The sequence below is a fragment of the Fukomys damarensis genome, unplaced genomic scaffold (assembly GCF_012274545.1).
Source record: "Fukomys damarensis isolate Sample0158 unplaced genomic scaffold, DMR_v1.0_HiC HiC_scaffold_5, whole genome shotgun sequence".
In the NCBI taxonomy this organism is placed as follows: Eukaryota; Metazoa; Chordata; class Mammalia; order Rodentia; family Bathyergidae; genus Fukomys; species Fukomys damarensis.
Genome location: NW_022900917.1, coordinates 8021362 through 8039728, shown reverse-complemented (window position 1 = coordinate 8039728; position 18367 = coordinate 8021362). Strand labels below are relative to the sequence as shown.

The following is an 18367-nucleotide window of genomic DNA, read 5'->3' as shown; positions in this document are numbered from 1 at the left end:
TTTTTCAACATAGTGGTAACCTATATAAAGGTTAAGCACAGGGCTTTGTATATTGTGTGTTTTCAGTTAATGTTTGATGTTTTTATTAATGAATATGGCCGTTGACTGAATACCTGGTGAATAGGTTTGTAAAATCTATATTGCCATTAAAGGAGTTTTATAAGGAATGGAAGTGGACATTTTTTGGACACCATTTACATCATGTAATAGAAACAGAATAAATGAATAGAAAAGCATCAGTCATGTTGCATTAACATTTTTTTTGAGCATAAACTATGTTGAAGCTCTATAAAAAGAACTGTGACCCCTTCTTATCAGGTTCCTAGGCTAAATACGATGAACAATAGTGTTGTAACTGAAGATAGAAATGAATGTCTGAGAGGGTGGTCTTTTTTATCATCCTTTCTTTGCTTCCTTACTATATGTGCCAGAACCTAAAAATCACATAAAATGTTATAAATACTGTAAACTTAGTCTATATCTGTGCACATAGGATAAATATCTCTACAATTTAGGTGCAATATAGGAATACCTTGAGATATTCTGCATAGTTACCCTTGATTTGCTGTACATTTCTGAAACCAGTGTATACGACTATTTCCAGTATGGGCTACAAAATTAACACAAAATATCAGCAGCATTTCTGTTCCCCAACAATGAATTTACTGAAAAAGAAACCAGAAAAATGATTCCACTCACAGTAGCTACAAATTTAAATATTTAAGGACAACAAGGAATGGCTGCTATCAAGAAATCACACAATAACAAATGTTGGTGGGGCTGTGGGGAGAAAGGAACCCTTCTCCACTGTTGGTGGGAGTGCAGACTGGTGCAACCACTGTGGAAATCAATATGGAGATACCGCAAAGAGCTGGCAATAGAGGTTCCATTTGACCCAGCCATCCCTCTGCTGGGTATCTTTCGAAAAGAATGAAAAGAATCATATCACAGTGATATATGCGCACCTATGTTTGTAGCAGCACAGTCTGTAATAGCTAAAAGTTGGAAACAGTCCATTTGCCCATCAGTTGGAGACTGGATAAAGAAGATGTGGTTTTTCTATAGAATGGAATACTATTCAGCCATAAAGAATGAGAAATTAGATTCAGTCATAGGAAAATGGATACATATTGAGGATATACTCCTAAGTGAAATATATAAGTCACACACGTGTAAATACCAAATAGTTTCTCTGGTGTGAAAAGCTATGGTAGTACATAAGATCCTAACGACATGATGTGAAATAGGAAGAAAAGGGATAAAGGTGTATTGGACATGGGAAGGGTAGAGGAAAGATAATAAGGGAAAAGGAAAAAAAACCATGAGAAAATGAAAACATGGAAATAGAATATTTGTAAATAGGGAAGGGAGGAGGGGGTGAAGGGTGGGCAGGGATAAGGGGAAAAATGAGAACCAAGACCTGTCATGTAAAGGTACAAGATCCCAATGATAAATGTAACTGTACTCTATACCTAAAATGTACCAATAAACTCAATGAGAAAAAAAAATTTAAGGATCAACTCAACCAAGGAATTTTACTTTTCCAATGAAAATTGCAGAATACTGAAAAAAGAAATTGAAGAAGACTTTAGAAAATTGAATTAACTCTCTTGTTCATGGATTGGAAGAATGAATATTATAAAAATGGTTATATTACCAATAGCAACCTACCCAATGCAATCTGCATTGAAAGACATACAGTATGCTTCACAGAACTAGAAAAAACAATTATAAAAGGAATCAAGATCCAGAATTGGCAAGGAAATCCTGAGCAAAAAGAGCAAAGTCAAAGGAGTTATAATACTGAATTTCAAGTGATACTACAAAGCTAAGGTATCAAAAACAATGTGGTAATAACACAAAAACAGGCCAGTAGAATAATGGGTAATATCAGGAGATACAGAAAGTCCTCTGTACCTGCAGACGTCTGATTTTTGACAAAGTTGTCCACACATGCTGGGGAAAGGAGAGCTTCTTTAATAAATGATGTGAGAAAACTGGATATCCACATGCAGAAGATTGAAACCACATCTCATTTTCTCATCCAGTACTAAAATCAAGCCAAAATGGATCAAAATCTAGACACAAAAGCAGAAACTTTGAAATTGCTGGAAGATAACATTTGAGGTCATAAGCTCAGGCAAAGATTTCCTGAAAAGAACTGTGATAGCACAAGAAATAACGTTGTGGTTCAATGAATGAGATTATACTAAAAAAAAAAAAACAAAACTTCTGTACAACAACAAAAAACATTAAGAGAGTGAAGAGATATCCTAAAGAATGAGAAATAAACTTTTTAGTTACTCTTCTGATAAGGATTAATCTCTAGAATGCATAAACCCCTCAAAAATTCAACTTCTGAAAAATTAACCCAATTAAAAAATAGGCAAATGAACTGAATAGACACTTCTCAAAAGATGTACAAATGACCAACAGGTGTATTAAAATGTCCAACATATTTATCCACTGGGGAAATGCAAATCAGAACTGCTTTGAGATTCCGTCTCCCTCAGTCAGAATGACTGTCAAGAAAACAAAAATAATGAATACTGGTGTGGATGTGGGCGTGGAGTTGGGGGGAGGGAGCGATCCTACATTGTGGGTGGGAATGTAAATTAGTGCAGTCACTATGGACATCCCGATGGAGGTTCTCTGAAAAACTGAACTCAAAATACCACTTGATTCACTTACACCTCTGCTGTGTATATTCCTCAAAGAATTAAAGACACCATGCTATAGTGACACATGCATCCCATGTTTACGGCAGTGCAAATAACAATGGCCAAGCTGTGGAAGTAGCCTAGATGCCCATCAACAGATAGATTCATAAAGAAAATGGGGCACATACACACAGCGAAATAGCATTCAGCCATAAAGAATGGAATTGTGTCATTTGCATGCCAATGGATAGAACTGGAGCTCTTCAGGCTAAGAAAAATCAGACTCAGAAAGTTAAGGATCATATGATTTACCTTATGAGAAGCCTCATTAATTCCATAATGAAATACACGAAAGAGAGATAATAGGGAACTAGAAGATACATTTTTGGAGAGGAAAAGGGGATTAGGGAAAGGGGAAGAAAGGGTGAGGAGGGTAAGGTAAAAAGCACATACCAAGTACTCAAAATAAACCTCACCATTTTCTATTACTAACATGCTCTAATAAAATAAATGAAAGAATGGTTTGATATATATATATATTTAGTATACATATTGTTATATCATCATGTCTAGTTTTCATTTGTTTTTAGAGAATACTTATATTTCCTCATCATTTATATAACAGGATGTATTGTCTTTCTTTTTTTAAAAAATCTTCATAAGTGAAGAAAGTTTTGTCTTCATTTAGTATTAATTTTAGAGTGATTCCATCATCATTCATTCCAACACTGCACATCCTCAAAGAAAATGTAAAGGTGTAGAGCAGCGAAGGGAGGGAGACTGGATACCCCAGGGAACTGGGAAACGGAGTAGGGCCCCTTTCCCTCTCATCTGCTCAGGTGGGACAGGAGGGGAGATTAGTTGCCCTATATGATTTCTTCACGCATCTTTTGTCTGTAGCCCGTTCCCAGGAGACATCTGTTAAAACCTTAAAAGTTTTGGTCCAAAGTTTCTGTACTTTGTACTCAATGGGCTGACAAGCAAGATCAGAGCCCCTGAAGGGATGACCCAAGTGAGTTCCACGTTTGTCCCAGGAGCACTGAATGTCCTGAAGTTAGCGCTTTTTCTAGTTGCTCCTTGAGAAACCGGAAGCAGTCTGTCATCTGCCCCGGATGTTTTTGCTGGAGATTTGGTGGCTTGAACATCGCCAAGCACAAAGCAGTTCTCTGGTAGTGAGGTAGGGAGAGAAGGAAAACGGAAAACTTCCACGAGAAGACAGGATCATTTCTAGAGAAGGAAGTGCGGCATGGGCTGGGTTTTTCTAAAAGTCTAACTGGCCAGCACTCGCACTGACATTGTGAAACAAGGGAGACCACTGTGACTGAGGTCTTGGTCCCTTCTTCTGAGCTATGGAAAACTTTAATTATAGCTAGAGATCTTATGTCTAATTGATAAAGTTGCCAATAACTACATATTGTCTTCGATGTGACTAACTGAATACATTTCTGGTTTTGTTATTGCTTGTTCATAAAAATAACACCTATTCGTCTTAGGGTGGGCTCTGCAGAAGCCAAACCTCAGAATTCTTCAGGTGGTCCACAGGGAAGGAAAGTGCCCCGGGAGGACTGGGAGAGGACTGAGGGTATTAGGAAAAAAACAGGGGTGAAAATTAAGCAAAAATACAGTTTCATCTGGAGACCAGCTTCAGTCAGACCCCACAGGAAGTTCTGGAGTATAAATGGCGTTACAAAGCTGGGTGTCCCTTGAAGCAAGAATGCTGGCTTTGACTTCCTTGTTTTCATCAGTCATTGGCTGAGATCTAGGGATGTGAACTGGTTCTCTGGCAATAAGACTTCCTTTTGACCAAGGGCAGCTTTCCAGGAAAAGGGACAACTTGCAAGATATTCATCAACCAATACTCAGCACCAGGAGGATGATACAGCTGGGAAAAGGAATAGAAAACTGTAGCACAAGAGGAAGAGCTAAAGAATGGAGTAACAACCAAAAATCATCTCCCTATGCAAAGGCAAATAATCATCCCCTTTGGGAGATTTTCCTTCCAATATATCTCTGCGCACCTTCTCCCCTCACCAGTGAGTGTATAAATATTTCAGACGGTCTGCTCTCATTTTCCTATATTAATTATTGTAAGCACACTATCATTTTTGATGCTGCCATAGAATCCCATTACCATTTAGTTAACAAATTCTTTAACTGACAGTTGTTCCAATTACTAATGCTCACAAGTTGCCCTAATCTTAACAGCATAAAACGCCAGCCACTTTGTAAATGTTCATCTACTGGGAGGATCGTGAGGTCAGGCAGTGTGACGGCTGTTCTGCTGGGTGATGGTGAAGACATTAGCAGGAGGAGAGCTGACTCAGCTTGGAGGTACACAGGTCCACTGAGAAGACGGCGGCACTTCCGCCTGCAGCATCTTGAGGAGAAGGGCTGTGGGGAGGCCATGCTAAGCTGGGACTGCTCTCCCTGGATAGTGGTTTTGATGGCTGAGCTTGTTTCCTGACAGTTCAGTGCTCTAGAGCACCTGGCGGAAGTTACATGGGTATATGGGTTTTCTTTCTTTCTTCCCTCCCTCTCTCTCTTTCTTTCTTTCTTTTTGTACCAGGGATCAAACTCGGGTCCTTGCATTTGCGAAGCATGTGGTGGAACCCCTGAGCTACATCCCCTGCTATACGGGTTTTCTTGATGCTTCTTTGGGACTCATACAGCCTCCATTCCATAGTGTGTGTGTGTGTGTGTGTGTGTGTGTGTGTGTGTGTGTGTGTGCGCGTGTGATCCTCTCCCATAAGCAGACCCCAATTCAAGAGGACAGAAGTAGATTCTACTTAATAGGAAACACATCAAGGAATTTGAGGTGACTGAAAAAGAAATCTCAGTAAAATTAGAATGTTTTCCAATTTTGTATTTTGCATGTTTTGTTGCTCACAAGGCCACTGTAACTATTCTTTTTCCCTTTTAGCATTTTAAAAAGTATTTTAATTGAGCCATAATAATTGCACATATTTATGGGATACAGTGTGATATTCAAATACATTTGCACTGTGTGAAATGCTAAGCTTATGATAATTGGTGTATCCATTACTGCAAACACTTCTTTTTGTTGGGGACATTCAAAATCTTCTCTGTTAGCTAGTTTGAAATATACAGTTAATTTTTATGAATAGTTGTTTTCTTACTGATCTTTAGAACATTCATCCTATCTAACTGGACTTCTGTACCCATTAATCACTCTCTGGCCATAAAAATATGGAATGCTTTGCAAATTTGCATTGCATTCTTGCTAGGGGCCATGCTAATCTTCCCTGTATCACTCTAAATTTGGGATATGTGCCACCAAAAGGAGCACTGAGCATTCTTATACAAATAATTATTCAACATTATCACCATAGGGGAAATTTTTTCAGTGGAACTTATGAATATTTAAATGTATGCTCTCTGGAAAAGTTGCATTAATTTATATTTCCACCAAAAGTAACTCTATGGGCTTGAGTGTGTGTGCACATGTATTTGTGTGTTGAATTTGTCGTAATTACAGCTATCATATGTTAGTAAAATAAACTGAGAACTTTTTCATTCTTTTATTTAACCGTTGTACTCTCTTGAATGTCATTATTTTTATATATGCTTGCATAAATAGAATTTTCCTTTCAAACAATTTTGATCACATGCATATTTTGGGAATCATTTGTTACATTATTCTGAAGTTACTGCTAAGTTAATCTGTTCAGCTTCAAGTTTGGTGGTATATCTTGCCTCAGAGAACTATCCCTTATATTGTGATTTTCAAATAAATTAATTTTGATGAATAAAAATTAAGGAAATTATCTCATTTTAGAAATTTCCCCAGCTGTTTCATTTTACCAATAGGCCTGATAAAATTTTGCATATTATTTACCTTTTATTTTTAATTATAACTTTTGGTGAATCATTTAAGACAAAATAGTCATAGGCTGTGGACTTTTACATTTCTGCTTTTGATATCAAAACAACACTGAGACCCCATCTTATTCCAGAAAGGAAGACCATGGTCAGGAATTCACAAAACAATGAATGCCGGCAAGGTTGTCGGAAAAGGCAACTCTTCTATGTCGCTGGTGGAAATGTAAACTAGTGCAATGACTGCAGAAAAGCTAAAAATAAAAATTCCAGCACTTTGTTTTCTGGGTATCTTCCTGGAGAAGTTAGACATCATATCACAGTGACATATTTACTCCTGTGTTTATAGCAGCACAACTCATAATAGCTAAATCTCGGAAGTGGCCTATTTGCCCATCTGCAGATGAGTGGATAAAGGAATATCTATGTGTCTATATTATCTGTCTTAAAGAAGTATATGTTAGTCATTTGCAGGAAATGATGCACCTTGAGTTCATAATGCTAAAGAAATAAGCCTGACACAGTAGGTGAAACATTGCATGGTTACTCTTACATAAGAAATCCAAAGTATAAATAATTTAAAGAGCAAAATAAAAGAAAGATGATGGGAAACCGGGAGGCGGAGTTTAGAGGTGGAAAGGATTTTGGGAATGCTGGGATAGGAGGAAGAGGATAGGAAAGGGAAGTAAAAGGGACCAAGGTGCAATATTTTTATATATGCACAAATATACCACAATGCACATATATTCCGTATGTATCACAAATGTATACTAATAAAAATTTAAAAAATTTTTCTACCTTTGGAATTAAAAAAAAACATTTCATTTTCGGGCAGAGTCTTTCTGTAATTCCTGGGCTAGCTTTGAGCTCACATTCTCCTGCTTCCACCACCCACCCCCAGTTACTTTTTGGAATTATGAGGTATTTTGCTGAGATGATGATACATTTTGGAAACTATTCCAGTGCACATAAATCAAATATTTAGTCTACAAGACTCACCAAATGACACTACCGTGTTAAATTCTCCCACTACGGTTGTAGTTTGCTGCAGTTTTCTCAAATTTTTTTTCACACATTTTCTTTTGTGTCCATAACTTTTACCAGTGTGAAATAACTGTTTAATAATGTGTCTTGGATTCTGCTTTTTCTGTACTTCTTGCTTTCTTTTGCGTGAATCCTGCGATACACTTTTGGCTTTTTCATTGCTTCTTATTACTTTCAAATACGTTTCATTTGATTCCAAACTGCAACACAACGTCAAAACCAGGAGTGACCTCAGAATAGCCCACAGAACTTATTCAGATCACACATGCATGCTGTGGTGTGTGTGTGTGTGTGTGTGTTCTGATGTAATTTTTATGATATGTAGATTTGTGTAACCACCCCACCAACCATGGTACCTCACACCAACCCTCTTCCCACCCCTAATCTGTTAGCATCCTTATAATTATGTTTTCCCAAAATGTTACATAAATAGGATCATATAATAGCCATCTTTTGGGTTATTCTGTTTTTATGCAGTTTGCTGCAGGCATCACAAGTTTATTCCTTTCTCTTTTTTTCTCTTTTCTCTGTAGTCTTCCAAGCTATGGATACATCACAGTTTGCTTCACCTTTCCTTTTTGAGAATGTTAGGTCTGCTTCCAGCTTTGGTCTGTTATTAGTAAGACTGCTGTGAATACCAGTGTCTTGGTTTTTCTGTCATCATAAGTTTCATTTCTCTACGATAAATGCTGAGGATGCAATTGGTAGGTTGTACTGTAAGTTTAGTTTTTTAAAAACAGCCTAATTTCTTCCAGAGTGGCGTTTCCATCTTCCTACTACACAAGGAATCATTCTGTTTCTCCTTCCCTTCACCAGCTTTCACATTGCCATTATTTTTATGTTAGCTGTGCTCATAGGTATGCAGTGACACTGTATTGATTTGATTTTATTTAAAAATTCATTTTATTGGTACATTTAAGGTATACAATATAACGACATTCATTCCAGGAAATTTGCACCTTTTAAGCAATCCATCTTGGTTCTTATTTTTTCCCACTCCCCTGCCCTCCCTTAAACCCCTCCATCCCTCCCCATCTACAGAGTCTTTGTTTCCATTTTTTATTGTCATGTTAATTCTATTCCCTCTTTCCTTTCCCCCACCCCTCCTACCTTCCCTTCCCTTTTTCACCTTTTCTTCCAATTTCAAATTATCTATTATACCTTTTAGTCCTTATTTACTCTTTCAGTTTCTCACACTAGAGAAACTATTCAGTATTTACATGTGTGTGTCCTATTTATTTCACTTAAGAGTATTGCCCTGATGTGCCTCCATTTAGCTATAAATGTCTCTAATTTATCATTTTTATGGCGGAGTAGTATTCCGTTTTATATATTAAAAAAAGAGTTTCTAGTTGATGGGCAATTCAGCTGCTACCAAGTTTTAGCTATTACAAATTGTACTGCTATGAAAGTGGATGCCCATATGTCACTGTGGTGTGATTCTTTTAATTCTTTGGGGAAGATACCCAGCAGGGGAATAGCTGGGTCAAATGGGACTTCCAATCCTAGTTCTTTGAGATTTCTCCATACTGATTTCCACGGTGGTCGCACCAGTCTGCACTCCCACCAGCAGTGGAGCAGTGTTTCTTCTCCTCACAGCCCCCAGCATTTGCTATTGGTTGATTTCTTGATAGCAGCCATTCCTTGTGGGGTGAGGTGGAATCTCAGTGTTGTTTTCATTTGCATGTCTCAAAAGACCAGTGATGTCGGACATGTTCTCAAATGTTTATTTTCTATGTCTACTTCTTTGTTTGAGAAATGTTTGCTCATTTCAGATGCCAATTTTTGGATTGGGTCTTTCAATTTGGAAGGTCTGATTGTTTTTTGAGTTCTTTGTATATTTGAGATAGTAGACCTTTATCAGAAGAACAGCTGGTAAATTTTTTTCTCACACTGTGGGTTGTCTCTTCACTCTGTTGGTTTTTCTTGCTGTGCAGAAGTTTTTTAATAAGAAGAGGTCCCACTTGTTGATTCTCTGTGGTAGTTCATGTGCAACTGAGGTTTTGTTCATAAAGTCTTTTCCTATGCCAATATCTTCAAGAGTTCTACCTAACTTCTTTCCAGGTGGTTTAGTGTTTCTGTTTTAATATTTAGGTCTTTAATCCATTGCAATTTTAGTTTAGTGCCTGGTGAGAGATAAAGGTCTAGTTTTAATCTTTGGCAAGTTGAAACCCAGTTTTTCCAGCACCATTTCTTAAAGAGTCTATCTTTCCTTCAGTGAGGGTGTTTGGCTCCTTTGTCGAAGATGAGGTGGCTGAGTGTGTCTGGAGTTGTTTCTGCAAGTTCTAATCTGTTCCACTGGTCCTGCTGTTTTGATCACAGTAGCTTTGCAGTATAGTTTCCAGTTGGTGATTGTGATACCCCCTGCCTTGTCTTTATGGTCTAGATTTGTGTTTGCTATTTTAGGTCTGTTCTTGTTCCAAATGAGTTTTTGGACTGTTTTTGCGATATCTGTGAAGTATGCTCCTGGAATTTCAATTGGGATTGCATTGAATCTACACAGCCATTTTGGAAGTAAGGACATTTTGACTATGTTGATTCTTCCCACCCAGGAGCAAGGGATATCTTTCCATTTTCTGAGATCATTTTTCAATCTCATTTTTCAGAGTAGAGGTCTTTGATTTCTTCCCTTAGGTTGATTCCTAGGTATTTCATTTTTTTGATGGTAGTGTGAAAGGAGTTGTTTCTCTAGTTCCTTTATCAGTGAATCTGTTGATTGTGGACAGGAAAGCTATTGATTGTTGTGTGTTGACCTTGTATTCAGCTACTTTACTTAATTTGGTTATTAGGTCTAGAAGACTTTTGGTGGAGTTCTTGGGGATTTCTATATAGAGTATCATGTCATCTGCAAATAATCACAATTTGATGTTTTGTTTCCTATCTTTATTCCCTTTACTACTTTCTCTTTTCTAATTGCTGTGGCTAAACTAAAGCTACATCGAACAGAAATGGTGATAGTGAATATTCTTGTCTTGTTCCTGATTTTAGTGTGAAGGATTTCAGTTTTTGACCATTTAGTATGATAATGGCAGTTGGTTTTTCATACATGACTTTTATCAGATTGAGGTAGATACTGTCTATTCCAGTTTTTTGTAGGGTTTTCTTTTTATCATCATTGTGTGATGGATTTTATCTAATGACTTTTCTGCATCATCCATAGTAGTCCCCCACTACTATTGTATCATATGAGATGATCATATGGTTTTTGTCCTTGGCTCTATTAATATAGTGTACTACATTTACTGATTTGCATATGTTGAACCATCCCTGCATCCCTGGGGTGAATCCACTTGGTCAGGGTGTACGATCTTCTTGATGATCTTCTGCATTCTATGTGCCAGTATCTTAGTAAGGATTTTTGCATCTATGCTCATTAGTGAGATTGACCTACAGTTCTCTTTTTCAGTTGGGTCTTTCTCTGCTTTGGGGATCAAGGTGATGCTTGCTTCCAGGAATGAATTCAGGACTATTGCTTCCCTTTCAATTTCCCTGAAGAATTTAAACAGGAGTGGCAGTAGTTCCTCTCTAAATGTCCTGTAGAATTCAGCAGTGAAGCTGTGAGGGCCTGGGCTTTTTTTAGTTGTTAAGTTTTTAATTGCATTTTCAATTTCATCGATTGGCATTGTGTTGTTTAGAATTTTCAGGTCATCTTCTTTCAACTTTGGTAATCCATATGTATGTAGGAATCCATTTTGTGTGCATTTTCCATCTTATTGGTACAAAGGTTTTCGAAGTAGGTATTGATGATCCTCTGCATTTCTGCTGAGTCCATTGTATTCTCACCCTTTTCATTTCTAATTGCATGGATTTGGGCCCTTTCTTTCCTTTAAGGTTGACTAAGGGGTTGTCAATTTTTTTCTTTTGAAGAACCCAACTCTTGGCTATATTGATTTTTTCATATCATTCTCTTAGTCTCCATTTCATGACTTCTGCTCTGATCTTTATAATTTCCTCCCTTGTATGAGCTTTGGGTTTGTCCTGCTCTTCTTTTTCTAGAAGCTTGAGGTTCAGCTATTGAGCTTGCTCTGTTTTCCTAATATGGGTATTCAATGCTATTAATTTCCCTCGTAAGACTGCTTTCATTGTGTCCCACAGATTCCTGTATGTTGTATTGTCATTGTCATTTTATTGTAGGAACTGTATATTTTCTTTAATTTCCTTGGACACCCATTTGTTATTCAGAAGTGTGTTGTTCAGTTTCCAGGTTTTTATGAAATTCTTGCAGTTTCTTTTGCCATTGATCTCCAATTTCATTGCACCATGGTCTGTTGATATACAGGGGATAACTTCAGTTCCTTTGCACTTACTTAAACATGTTCTACGTGACAGTATGTGTTCTATTTTGGAGAATGATCTGCATGCAGCTGAATAGAATGTGTATTCTGATGTTATGGGGTGGAATTCTCTGTAAACATCCATTAAGTTCATTTTTTCAAGAGTTTGATTGTGTTCTAGTATTTCTTTATTTTTGTCTAGTAGATCTATCTATTTGCAACAGTGGGGTATTGAGGTCCCTCTCTACTACTGTATTAGTGATTATTTGATTTTTCATATCTGTTAGTATTTGTTTTATATATTTGGGTGCACCAGTGTTTGGTGCATATATATTTATGATTATCATCTCTTCCTCTTGGATAGTTCCCTTTACAAGGATGTAGTGACCTTTCTTTTTCTTTTCTTTTTTCTTTTTTTGATACTGGGATCGAACTCCAGTCCTTGCCCTTGTGAGGCAAGTGGCAGAAACTGTGAGCTAAATCCTGTTCTACTTTGTCTCTCTTAATCAGTGTTTGTTTGAGATCCACTTGATCTGCAAAGAGGTTAGCTACTCCTGCTTTTTTTTGGGTACCTGTGGCATGGAGTATCATTTGCCGTACTTTAAGTTTCAGTCCATGAGTTTCATTTTGAATTAAGTGTGTTTATTGTATAAAGCATATTGTTGGATCTTGCTTCATGGCCCATTCTTTCAGTCTATTTCTTTTGATTGGTGAATTGAGACTATTAACATTGATGGGTATAATATATATATATATATGTATAATATTATATGTATATATGTATGTATAATATTATATGTATATATATGTATAATATTATATGTATGCACACACACACACACACACACCTCTATCATTGTCATGACATTTTCTTTTTGTTGGATTCTCCCCCTTTGCATTTAATTTCTTGTCGTGCCTGATGGATTCATTTTGCTGGGCTTCTTGGGGTGTGATCCTCATTGTCTTTTCCCAGGATATCATTTGAAATTTTTTGGTGTGCTGGTTTCGTATTCATGAAGTTCCTAAGGTGCTCTTTGCCATGAAAGTATCTTATTTTCCATCAATTTTGAAAGAAAATTTTGCAGGATACATTAATCTGGGTTGGAGGCTGTTTTTCTTAAGGGCTTGAAATACATCACTCCAAGCTCTTCTTGCCTTGAGAATTTGTATCGAAAAGTCTGCTGTGATTCTGATGGGTTTTCCTTTGTATGTGCTTTGATTCTTTTCTCTAAGGGCTTATAGAATTTTGTTCTTCTGTTGGGTTTCTGGAATCTTAATTATTATATGCCTATGTGTAGATTGTTTTTTATCATGGGTAGTTGGAGTTCTATATGCCTCACTTGTCTGTATGTCACATTCATTTCCCCTACTTGGGAAGTTTTCTGTCATTATTTCTGTGAACAGTTTTTTTTTTTTTATGTCATCTGCACCCTCTCCTGTTTCTTCGTTGACTCCGATCAGTTTTATGTTATTCTTCTTTGCATTGTCTAGCAGCTGCTGGATTGATTTCTCATGGTACCTTACTATTTTAAAGAAATTTTTCTTTTCCTGGTCACTAATTGCAATCCTATCTTCTATATCTGAAATTCTGTCCTTGTATTCCCTCATTTGGCTGCATACACTTTCAATGAAGTTTTTAATCTCCTGGAAATCAGCTTGCATCTGCTTTATGGATCCATTTATTTCTTATGTTGGGATTCCATCATGTTCCTCAGCTCCTCTATTTTTTGTATCTGTGTCTGCTCTAGCTTTATTAATCATGTCTTTCGCCATAGACACAATTTCTATTGTTATCTGAGAAACTATTTCTGATTTCATTTTTTTCCAGGTCCTTTTTTGTTGCCAGTTCAGGTAATTCAGGTGGTTGAGTGTCAGACTGTTCCATTTTGTTTCCCTTTAGAGTTGCCTTAGGTAATCTGGAAGTCTAGCTTTGAGACTTATTTCCATGTCTTCTCATTTCAGCAGATGCAGCCTGCTGTGCCTTTGTTGAGGCAACTTTTTGCTCACTTAGTGGTCTTCAATTTTCAGTAAGCCACCAAGTGGCCTTTTCTCTGTTGCTTACCAGTACATTAATTCCTGGGTTCAGAATGGTGGCCTTCTGAATCCCTGAGCTCACCTATTGTCTAGGCAGGCTTCTGGCTGACACCTGTGTGGGATGGTATCTAGGTGAGCCTCTTGCTGGGGCACCTATGTACCTGTTGTCTGGGAGGGCCTTTGGCTGGGGGCTATGCACTCCAGTTCCTGTTATCTGTGTAAGCTTCTGGCTAGGGTCTCTGCACACTTATCAGTTGTATCAGGGTGAGCCTCTGGCTGTTGCTTGTTCACCTGTGCAGCTCTTTTCCAGTTTGGCCCTTGGCTGTGGCCTGTGTGCCCATGCCAACAGGGTTGGGGCATGGCCCTGGCTGGGATCTGCCTGTAGCTATGCCACTCTGGACCACACAGTTGCTCCCCAGGTTCTGCATGTTCACCTATACTATGAGGTGGGCCTGTTTTTGTGGTTTTAATTGATATGTGATGTAGAACATTTTGTCATGTACTCAGCCCTCTGAACATCTTCCTCAGTGAAATGTCTGTTGATTCCTTTTGTCCACTTTCAAATCAGTTTCAATGCTTTTTATTTATAATTGAGTTTTGAGATCTCTGTATATATTCTAGATGCAAGATATTTGATACATAATTTTCAAATACTTTCCTATGTTAGTAGCTTGTCTTTTCCTTCTCTTAACTGGGTCTTCCATGGAGAAAATTTTTAAAGATTGATATAATTCAATTTATAATTATTTTCTGTTATGTATTATGCTCCTAATATGAAGCCTAAATGCCCCTCAGCAAGCACTAGATAAGTACTTTTTCATAATATATATATTTTGGTATTAACATTTAAAATAAATTCACAGGGTCAAATCTCTCAGTGTTTTCATTTATGGTTTCTCTGTTTGTGTGTTGCTGGGGGAAATGTCTTCACTTCACAAATACAATTTTAACTTATTCATTATTTTAGATACAATTTTCTTTGGTAGTATAGTTTCAAGTTGGGAATTGTGATACCCGCTGCCATGTCTCTGTTGCCTAGAATGGTTTTTGTTATCCTAGGTCTCTTCTGGTTCCAAATTAATTTTTGGATTGTTTTCTCAAGTTCTGTGAAATATACTGTTGATATTTCAATAGGGATTGCATTGAATCTGTATAGCAGTTTGGAAGTATGTTGATTTTCACTATGTTGATTCTTCCTACCCAGGAGCAAGGGATATCTTTCTATCTTCTTATAACTTTATGTCTTTTTTCAGGGTGTTGTAATTTTCACTGTAGGGGTCTTTGGTCTCCTTCATTAAATTGAGTCCTAGATATTTCATTTTTTGGATGTTATTGTGAAAGGAATTATTTCCATAATTTCTCTCTCAGTGAGTCTGTTATTTATGTACAAGAAGGCTATTGATTTTTGAGTGTTGACGTTGTATCCCTCTACTCTACTGAATCTCTCAATTAAGTCTAGAAGTCTTGGCAGAGTTTTTTTGATCTTCTATGTAGAGCATCATATCATCAGCAAAGAGTGACAGTTTAACTTCTTCCTTTCCTATCTTTATTCCTTTTATTTCTTTCTCATGTCTAATTGCTGTGGCTAATATTTTCAAAACTATATTGAACAGGAGTGGTGATAGTAGACATCCTTGTCTTGTTCCTGATTTTAGGGTGAAGGCTTTTAGTTTTTGACCATTTAGAATGATATTGTTCATTTTTCAAACATAGCCTCTACTTGGTTGAGACAAAGACCATCTATTCCAATATTCTGTTGGGTTTTTAATCATGAATCTGTGTTGAATTTTGTCGAATATTTTTTTCTGCATCTATTGAGATGATCTTATGGTTGTTGTCCTTAATTCTGTTAATATAGTGTACTACATTTATTGATTTACATATGTTGGACCATCTTTGCATCCCTGGGATAAATCCAACTTGATCAGGGTATATGATCTTCTTGATGATCTTCTGTATTCTGTTTGCCAGTATCTTATTGAGGATCTTTGCAGCTATGTTCATTAGGGAGATTGGACTGTAGTTCTCTTTTTTTGGTTGGGTCTTTCCCTAGTTTTGGAATCAAAGTAATACTTGCTTCCAGGAATGAAATTGGAAGTATTGCTTCCCTTTCAATTTCATTGAAGAGTTTAAAGAGTAGTGGAAATTTTTGTTCTCTAAATGTCTTGTAGAATTCAGCAGTGAAGCCATCAGGGACTGGGCTTTTATTTGTTCATAATGTTTTAATTACATTTTCAATTTTGATGAATGAAATTAGGGTGTTTAGACTTTTTATATCTTCTTTGTTCAACTTTGGAAGTTCATATGTGTCTAGGAATCTGTCCATTTCTTCTGTATTAGAGTATAGGTTTTTGAGGCAGGTATTGATGATCCTGTGGATTTCTAGTGGATCTGTTGTGATTTCACCTTTTTCATTTCTAATTGCATGGGTTTGAGCCTTTTCTTTCCTTTTTTTTTGATAAGGTTGGCTATGGGTTTATCAATTTTATTTATTCTTTCAAAAACCAACTCTTCTATTCATTGACTTTTTATATTGTTCTCTTAGTCTCTATTGCATTAATTCTGCTCTGATCTTTATAATTCCCTCCCTTGCATGAGATTTCAGTTTTTCTTGCTCTTCTTTCCTAGGAGTTTAAGATTGTTTATTTGAGCTTGTTCTGTTTTCCTAGTATGGGCATTTACTGCTATGAATTTCCCTCATAGAACTGCTTTCATTGTGTCCCATAGATTCCTGTATGTTGTATTGGCATTATCATTTAATTGTAGAAATTGTCTAATTTCCTCTGTGACCCCATGGTTGTTCAGCAGGGTGTTATTTAATTTCTATGTTTTTGTGCAGTTCTTCTGGTTTCTTAGGCTATTCTAGTTTAATTGCACTATGTTCTGATAAGTTTAACTGCACTATATTTCTGGGGAAACTTCAATTCCTTTGCATTTACTTAAGCATGGTCTATGAGCCAGCATGTGGTCTGTTTTGGAGAATGACCCACGTGGAGACAAAAATAATGTATTTTCTGATTTTGTGGGATGGGACACTCTGTAGATATCTACTAAGTCCATTTGTTCTAAGACGTTGTTCAGTTCTGTTATTTCAATGTTGATTTTTTGTCTAGATGATCAGTCTATTTGTGTCAGTGGAGTATTGAGGTCCCCTACTACATTGTATTAGTGCTTATTTCATTTTTCAGATCCATTAATATTTGTTTTGTAAAGTTGGGGGCATTAGTATTTGATGCATATATATTTATGATTGTCATCTCTTCCTCTTGTTTTGTTCCCTTTATAAGGATGTAGTGGCTTTCTTTGTCTCTCTTAATTTTGGTTTGGAATCTATTCTGTCTGCAAATAAGATAGCTATCCCCACTTTTGTCCATTATCCTCTTGCATGACCTGTTTTCCATTCTTTTACCCTCAAGTCTATGGATTTCTTTGTGGATTAAGGGGGTTTCTTGTATACAGCATATTGTTAGATTTTGCTTCTTAATCCATTCTGCCAGACTATTTCTTTTGATTGGTGAATTGAGGCCATTAACATTTGTGGTTATAACTGTTGTGTATTGGCTTTTCATTGTTATGTTATTTTCCTGTTGTTGGTTCTTTTATTCTTTTAATTTTTCCTCTCACCCCTTAAATTCTTGCCTTGACAATATGTTTGCTCTCTTGGCCCTGTGGAGTTGTGGTCTTCACTTTCTTTTCTAGGATATTGTTTAGATGTGTTTGGAGTGCCAGTTTTGTGTTCATGAAAATTTTCACATCTTCTTTGTTGTATAAGTATCTTGTTTTCCCATCAATTTTGAAAGTTAGTTTTGCAGGATACATCAGTGTAGGTTGGAGGTTGTTTTCTTTTAGGACTTGAAATACCTCACTCCAGGCTTTCCTTGACTTGAGGGTTTTGTGTTGAAAAGTCTGCTGAGATTCTGATGCGATTTCCTTTGCATGTGGTTTGTTCCTTTTCTCTAACTGCTTGTAGTATTTTGCCCTTCTGTTGGATTTCCTGGATCTTGATTATAATATGTCTTGATTATTATATATAGGTGTAGATTTTGCTTTGATCATGCCTAGTTGCAATTCTATATGCCTCACTTATCTGTCAAATTCTTCACCCCTGTTTGGGAAGTTTTCTGTGATTAATTTTGTGAACAAATTTTTTATGTCATTTGTATTTTCTCCTGCTACTTCATGGATTCCTATCAGTCCTATATTATTCTTCTTTGCATCATCTAAGAGTTGTTGGATTTATTTCTCATCATTCTTTATTGTTTTTAAGAGATCTCTCTTTTCATGGTCACTGACTGCAATCCTATCTTCTATATCTGAAATTCTATCTTCATATTCTTTCATCCTGTTGCAAATGCTTTCTATAGAGTTTTTAATATCCTGGATATCTGTTTGAATGTGTTTAATGGAGTCCATTTCTTTCCTATGCTGTGCATTCATGGTTTCCATCATGGTCCTGAGCTCATCTATTTGTAAAAAATCTGTTTCTGTTCTAGAGTCTCTAATCATGTCTTTCATTCT

At 36.7% G+C, this 18367-nt stretch overlaps 1 non-coding gene across 1 annotated transcript; it reads right to left on the bottom strand.

The window, feature by feature from the left end:
• Nucleotides 1-5861: 5861 nt before the first annotated feature.
• Nucleotides 5862-5967, bottom strand: LOC117285048. The gene has a single exon (XR_004516062.1). It is a non-coding gene; the product is annotated as a U6 spliceosomal RNA (small nuclear RNA).
• Between the last annotated feature and the right edge of the window lie 12400 nt (nucleotides 5968-18367).